The sequence below is a fragment of the Chrysochloris asiatica genome, unplaced genomic scaffold (assembly GCF_000296735.1).
Source record: "Chrysochloris asiatica unplaced genomic scaffold, ChrAsi1.0 scaffold00185, whole genome shotgun sequence".
In the NCBI taxonomy this organism is placed as follows: domain Eukaryota; kingdom Metazoa; phylum Chordata; class Mammalia; order Afrosoricida; family Chrysochloridae; genus Chrysochloris; species Chrysochloris asiatica.
The window spans coordinates 3828380-3834844 of record NW_006408703.1 but is presented as its reverse complement, the minus strand read 5'-3'; positions in this window follow the sequence as shown (position 1 = coordinate 3834844).

Below are 6465 nucleotides of genomic sequence, written 5' to 3'. Positions count from 1 at the left end.
AATGTTCTCCCATGTAAACTATCACATAATTCACAATAAAACATTAATAAATAAATAAAACATTTTCTAACTTCTCAGAGGTATTTCTTACTGAAGTAGGCAGAAAAGTCCAATCTATATCCAGTGTATCTGTTCCATTGAGGACACATCCTGTCTGCTGCCTCTACTATGATGTTGATGTTGTTGTTGTTGTTGTTGTTGTTGTGATTAAATACCATGGAGTCAGTTCCAACTTATAGAGACCCTATTTAGGACTTCCAAGGAGTGACTTGTGAGTCTGAACTGCCAACTTGCAGTTCAAACCGACCTTGCAGTCCAGATCATTATCATGCAGAGCCACACCAGGACTCCATTCTTATGATGTTAAGTGTCATCCAATCAGTTCCAATCCATAGAAACTCTGTATAGGGTTTCTGAGGAGCAGCAGGTGAGTTTGAACCACCAACCTTGCAGTTCAAAACAACTTTGAAGTTCAGTGCATTAACTCACAGCACCACAGCAGGACTCCATTTCTATGATAGAAGAGATCTAATATAATTGAATATTAACAGGATGCTGAAAATTGTTCTTTGCCCCTGAAAGATGAGTTGCTCAGCTGTAATTACAACCAGATATGTTTTATGGTTGTTTTTTTTTTTGCCGGGGCGGGGGGGGGGGGGGGAAGGAGGCATTGGATATCATTTGAAAAACTTTATCCAAAGCACCTCTTTTGACATCTTTGTCATCAGTTCATTGAATAAGCTCTGAGGTTGATAGTGAGAAAGAATGGCTGACACACATGAGAATTGTTTACCACCTATTCATTGATCACTCCTCATTCACATTGAACACTCCCTCAAAACAAATCGTTATTTTATAAGTCTTATCTGTATGATTTATCTGCATGATCCTGGGCACCCATGCCCAACTTTATGCTGTGGATAAGATAACATCCAGCTCTGTGAACAATTGGTGTGCTGTAGACAAACTTACAGTCATTTCTGGGATTCAAACTACCAGTCACTCTGCAGGCCAAAGATGAGGTTTTTCTGTTTCTGCTTCAGAAACCCTATAGATGTCTGTTATAAATCAGAATCAACATGATGTCAGTGACTTTTGATTTTAAGGACCTAGTAGCATGGTGCTGTGGGTTAATGTGCTGGACTGCAAAGTCACTTTGAACTACAAGCTCACCAGCTGCTCCTAGGAAACCTTATATGGGGTGGCTATGGATTGGAATCGACTTGATAGCACTTAACAATAGTAACAACAACAGTAGTGTGGTGATTACAAGTCAAACCTCAAAAGGTCAGCAGTTTGAAGCTACCAGCAGTTCTGTAGGAGAAAGATGAGGCTTTCTACTTCTGTAAAGATTTTCAGCCTTGGAAACCCTATGCAGGGTTGCTATGAGACAGAACTGACCTCACAACATACCACCACCACCACCAGTAGCAAGTGAGAATTCATTTTAAGAGAGAAAAAGTATGTATCGTTGTTTCCTCAAAGTGCCTTTAACACTTTGAGCACATTTGCATCCAGTGGATCAGAAACTCCAAGTGGCAGTATACTTTGCTTCACAGTCTGTCAACTGAACAGCCTATTTTTCTCTCCTTTTTTTTTTTTTTTTTAAAGACAACTATCCGTTAAAAGATATCAGTCTTATAGGTTATATAGTAACTTGGAGTGCTGCTCTTGTTAAGTGCCTTAGATTTAGTTCTGGCTTCTAGCAGCCCTGTATAGGGGTTCTAAGGAGCAGCTGGTGGATTTGAGTATCCAAATATATGGTTAGCAGTCCTGCTTAGCCTACAGCACCACACGAGGATATGTACATCAATTGCAACCACAATGCAACAGCTTATCTTATTATATTTTGGAGTAAGCATTCCAACATGCTTCAGACAACTGAATATCAAAGGAATTTCAGTTAGCAAGCTTCTAAAGTCTGTTGGCTTATTTTCTATTGTGTAGCATGTGTGTATCTTTCAAGGTATCTAGTATACCTACTACTTACCAATCAATATGTCCTATCAGCATGGGTGATCAATGTAATGGACCAGCATGGCTAATCAATGCAATGGACCAGAGTGATTTTTTAATAGGAAACAAGATAATTAAAGTCCCACTGAGCTAAGTGATGGAGCCAAAGCCAGGTATTGATGAAGCCTTGTGCAAAACAGTGCAGTTATACTCAGCTAGTTGAAAGTAAGTGACTTCTGATGCTCTTTGTTTATTGCTACTGAGTAAAAAAATGCATTCACCAATTTAATAGCTAATTTTCTAGGTGGCATAGCCTATATTAACTAACTCCATTAAGAAGTAAATGGAATTGGAGATACCTTCTGATTGAGTCATGACAGGCCATTATCATTCTATGATCCATCAGAGTTCTACATAGACCAAAGTTTTATGGAGCTGTGATGTGCATAGCCGCCTCATTGAATATAAATTGCATCCTTCCAGTTACTTAGGGGAAAAATATGGGATTATTCTTGACTCTCATATATGCATTCAATTTTTCAAGAAATTCTACCAGGCTTACATAGGTGCAATCGCCTCTAAAACGCACTCTGACTTTCTTCTTCCCCCCTCTCATTGATTTTCTTTTAGCAACGGAGAAATACTTTAAAACTATAAATCAAATCATGACACATGTGTTCGAAATGCTACAGTGTGTTTTCATTTAATTAAACACACACATACAACCTCATATCCTCCCCCCTCCCACACACACAAAGTAATAAATAAACAATCTAAAACCTGCACAGTGTTCGACAAGGTTCTATGAGTTCTGGACCCCCAATAAATATCCCACTTCATCTCTTGTTCTTCTTATTCACTTCACTATCTCCATAATGGCTTCCTAGCTGTTTTATCTCTTAACATCCCGTGACATTGATTATTCCCTATGCCCTACTCTAAGTTTCCTCTTTGTAATTTTAACCTTCAATAAATGTCCTATATATTTAAATTACCTCTTTTATTTGGTTACATTTATTGTTTGCCATTGGTTTTCCTTGCTAGAATGCAATATTCTTGAATATAGAATCTATATCTTATATATTCACTGATGTTTTCCAATAGTATAGAATTGTTAAGTTCTGTTGAGTTGTTTCCACTTGTAATGACTTTTGGTAGGATTTCTAAGGAGTGGCTTGTGGGTTTGAACCTACAGCCTTGCAGCTAGCTGTCCAGTGCTTATCCTATAGTGCCACACCAAGATTTTGTCTATCCATCGATGAGTTTCTCAAAATTATACTGCATGGCTTTATAGCAGATAATAAAAATATTTTTGAGGAATCCATGAATGGATAAACTACATCTTAAAAATATGTTGAGTAAAATAAGACAAGATGCAGGAAAGTTATATGATTTTATGTAAATAAAATAGAGAAACAAAACAAAACTGTAATATATAGCTTAAGAACTCATCCATATATATTAAAAATATTTTTTAAAAAAAAAGCAAAAAAAAAAATCACAGAAGTCAAGTTAGTTATTGTGGAGTGCAGGGAGAAGAATGTAATTCAAAAAGGATACATGTGTTACTTTACAGACTGAGTTGATGTTGCATTAACTGTATGAGTGGGAAATAAACAGTGTTTGTTGTATTATCTTTCTGATGCATATATATTTTATAAATATATTAATTTTTAGTTTAAAATGTTCTTAGTAATAAACAAAAAGAAGGAATGAAAAGAATTTATATTTTCACTATTTTGCTGAGTTGATTATGGATTAATTCATTTATTCATTCATTAATTGAATATGCACTTGTTGGGCATTAATGCATGCTGGGCACGTTTCTTTGAGCTGGTTATTAGTGGACAAAGCAGTGCAGTGAATTACTTAATACATCTATTCTAGTCATGTCTTTACAACTCCCGCCAAATGACTTTTATCTGATGAGTCTTGGTAAGAGAAGGCGGGTCAAGACGCTGAAAAGATTTTATGATTCAGTTGTGAGGGACTGTTAACAGGGTTAACTGGGAAAACTTGAAACTCTAATTTGGGTATAAAAAGGAACATAGCAGAAGCACAGAGTCCTGGTGTGGTGCTGTGGGCTAATGCGTCAGACTGCAAAGTTGTTTGAACTGCAAGGAGGGTGATTCAAGCCCACCAGCTGCTCCTTGGAAACCCTATACATGGTCACTATTGGTCAGAATAGATTTGATGGCACTTAACAACAACAACAACAACTTCGGAAACAAGAGAAGGAATCACACTACCATAAAAGAGCCTGGAGTGACATGCATTGTTTGAGCCCCAGATCCCTGCGCAATGAACATGCTAGACTCATAGATGGAAAGAGGTGACACCGGGAAGTAGCAGGCAATTGACAGAGAAGCAATAGCAGCAGAACCAAAAGCCAGGTCAGAGTGGTGTGACAGAGTGGTGGATTCGCCAACTCATGCAGCAAATAAAGCTGAGTACCTTTCAACAGGAGGACCGCTTGTGGAATGGGGTGTCTTCAGGCACTTAATTGGAAGGTCTAAGTTTGATGACCCACAGAACTACAGCTGAATATCTTCAAACGGTGGCTTATAACTGAATTGGTGCCTGTGGGCATTTATCCACTGTGCAAATGAACTTTGTAACATTGCCAAAGCAAGATTTAGGACAATCAAAAAGGCTTGTCAGAGAGAGGTTGAGTGAGTATGATGTCTCAGTTCTATATATGTCCATTGCAATTAATGAACCCATATGAGGACTAGAGTGCTGTGTGACAGATGGTTGGTGCCACATTTTTAACAGGAACCCATCCATATATACTAAAACTAAAAACAAAGGAATAATAATCATAGAAGTCAAGTCAGTTGTTTGGCATTTAGGGAGGGGAATATAATTCAAGAAGAAGAAACATGTGAATTGTTGTTGTTGTTAGGTGCCATCAAGTTGGTACCAACTCATAGCAACTCTATGTACAACAGAACAAAACACTGCTTGGTCTGGGGCTAACATCACAACTGTTGCCACACTTCAGCTCATTAACTTTGCCACTTTCTCAATCCATCTTGCTGGGGGTCTTCCTCTTTTTCTGTGACCCTCCACCTTAGTAAACATGATATCACTCTCCAGTGACTGGTCCCTCCTGACAATGTGTCCAAAGTATGAGAGACAAAGTTTGTCCATCCTGGCCTCCAAGGAGCATTCTGGCTTCACTTCTTCCAACACAGAAATGTTGGTTCAATTGGCATCCCATGATACTTTCAATATTCTCCCCCAGCACCATAACTCAAATATATCAATTCTTCTACGATCTTCTTTATTCACTGTGCAAATTTTGCATGCATATGAAGTTAGTGAATATACCATGGCTTGGGTCAGGTGTACCTTAGTCCTAAAGCTGACATCTTTGCTCTTCAACACTTTAAAAAACTCTTGTGCAGCAGATTTGCTTAATGCAATGCATCATTTGATTTCTTGACTGCTGTTTCTGTGAGTGTTGATAGTTGATCCAAGAAGAATGAAGTCCTTGACAACTTCATTCTTTTCTCCCTTGAAAAGAATGTTGTTTATTGGTCCAGTGGTGAGGATTTTTGTTTTCCTGACATTGAGATGCAATCCATACCAAAGGCTGTGCTCTTTGATCTTCATCAGTAGATGTTCTAAGTCCTCTTCACTTTCAGCAAGCAAGGTTGTATCATCTGCATATCTCAGGCTGTTAATGAGTCTTCTTCCAATCCCAATGTCATATTTTTCTTCTTATAACCCAGCTTCTTGGATTATTTACTCAGTATACAGGTTGAACAAGTATGGTGAAAGAATACAATCCTGTCACACACATTTCCTAATTTTAAACCTTTTAGTGTTCCCATGTTCTGTTCAAACAACTGCCTCTTGATCTATGTACAGGTTTCTCATGAGCATAATTAATTGTTCCAGAATACTCATTCTCTGCAACGCTGTCCATTGTTTGTCATGATGCCACACAACTGAAGGCCTTTTTGTAGTCGATAAAGCATAGGTATAAACATCTTTCTGATATTCTCTGCTTTCAGTCACGATCCATCTGACATTAACAATGATGCTCCTCATTCCACGGCCACTTCTGAATCCAGCTTGAACCTCTGGAAGTTCTCTGTCAATGTATGCTTGCAGCCATTTCTGTATTATCTTTAGTAAAACTTTACTCACATAGGATATCAAAGATATTGTCTGATGATTTCTGCATTCCATTGGGTCAATTCTCTTAGGAATGGGCACAAATATGAATCTTTTCTAATCAGTTAATCAGATAGTTGTCTTCCAAATTTCTTGGCAGAGATGAGTGAGTGCTTCTAGTGCTGCCTTACTTTATTGAAAGATTTCAATTTGTATTCCATCAATTCTGGGTGCTTTGCTCTTTGCCAATGCCTCAATGCACCTTGGACTTCTTCCTTCAGTATCACTGGTTCTTGATCATATACTACCTGTTGAAATGGCTGAACTTTGACCATTTCCTTTTGGTACAGTGACTCTGTGTATTCCTTCCATCTTCATTTGATG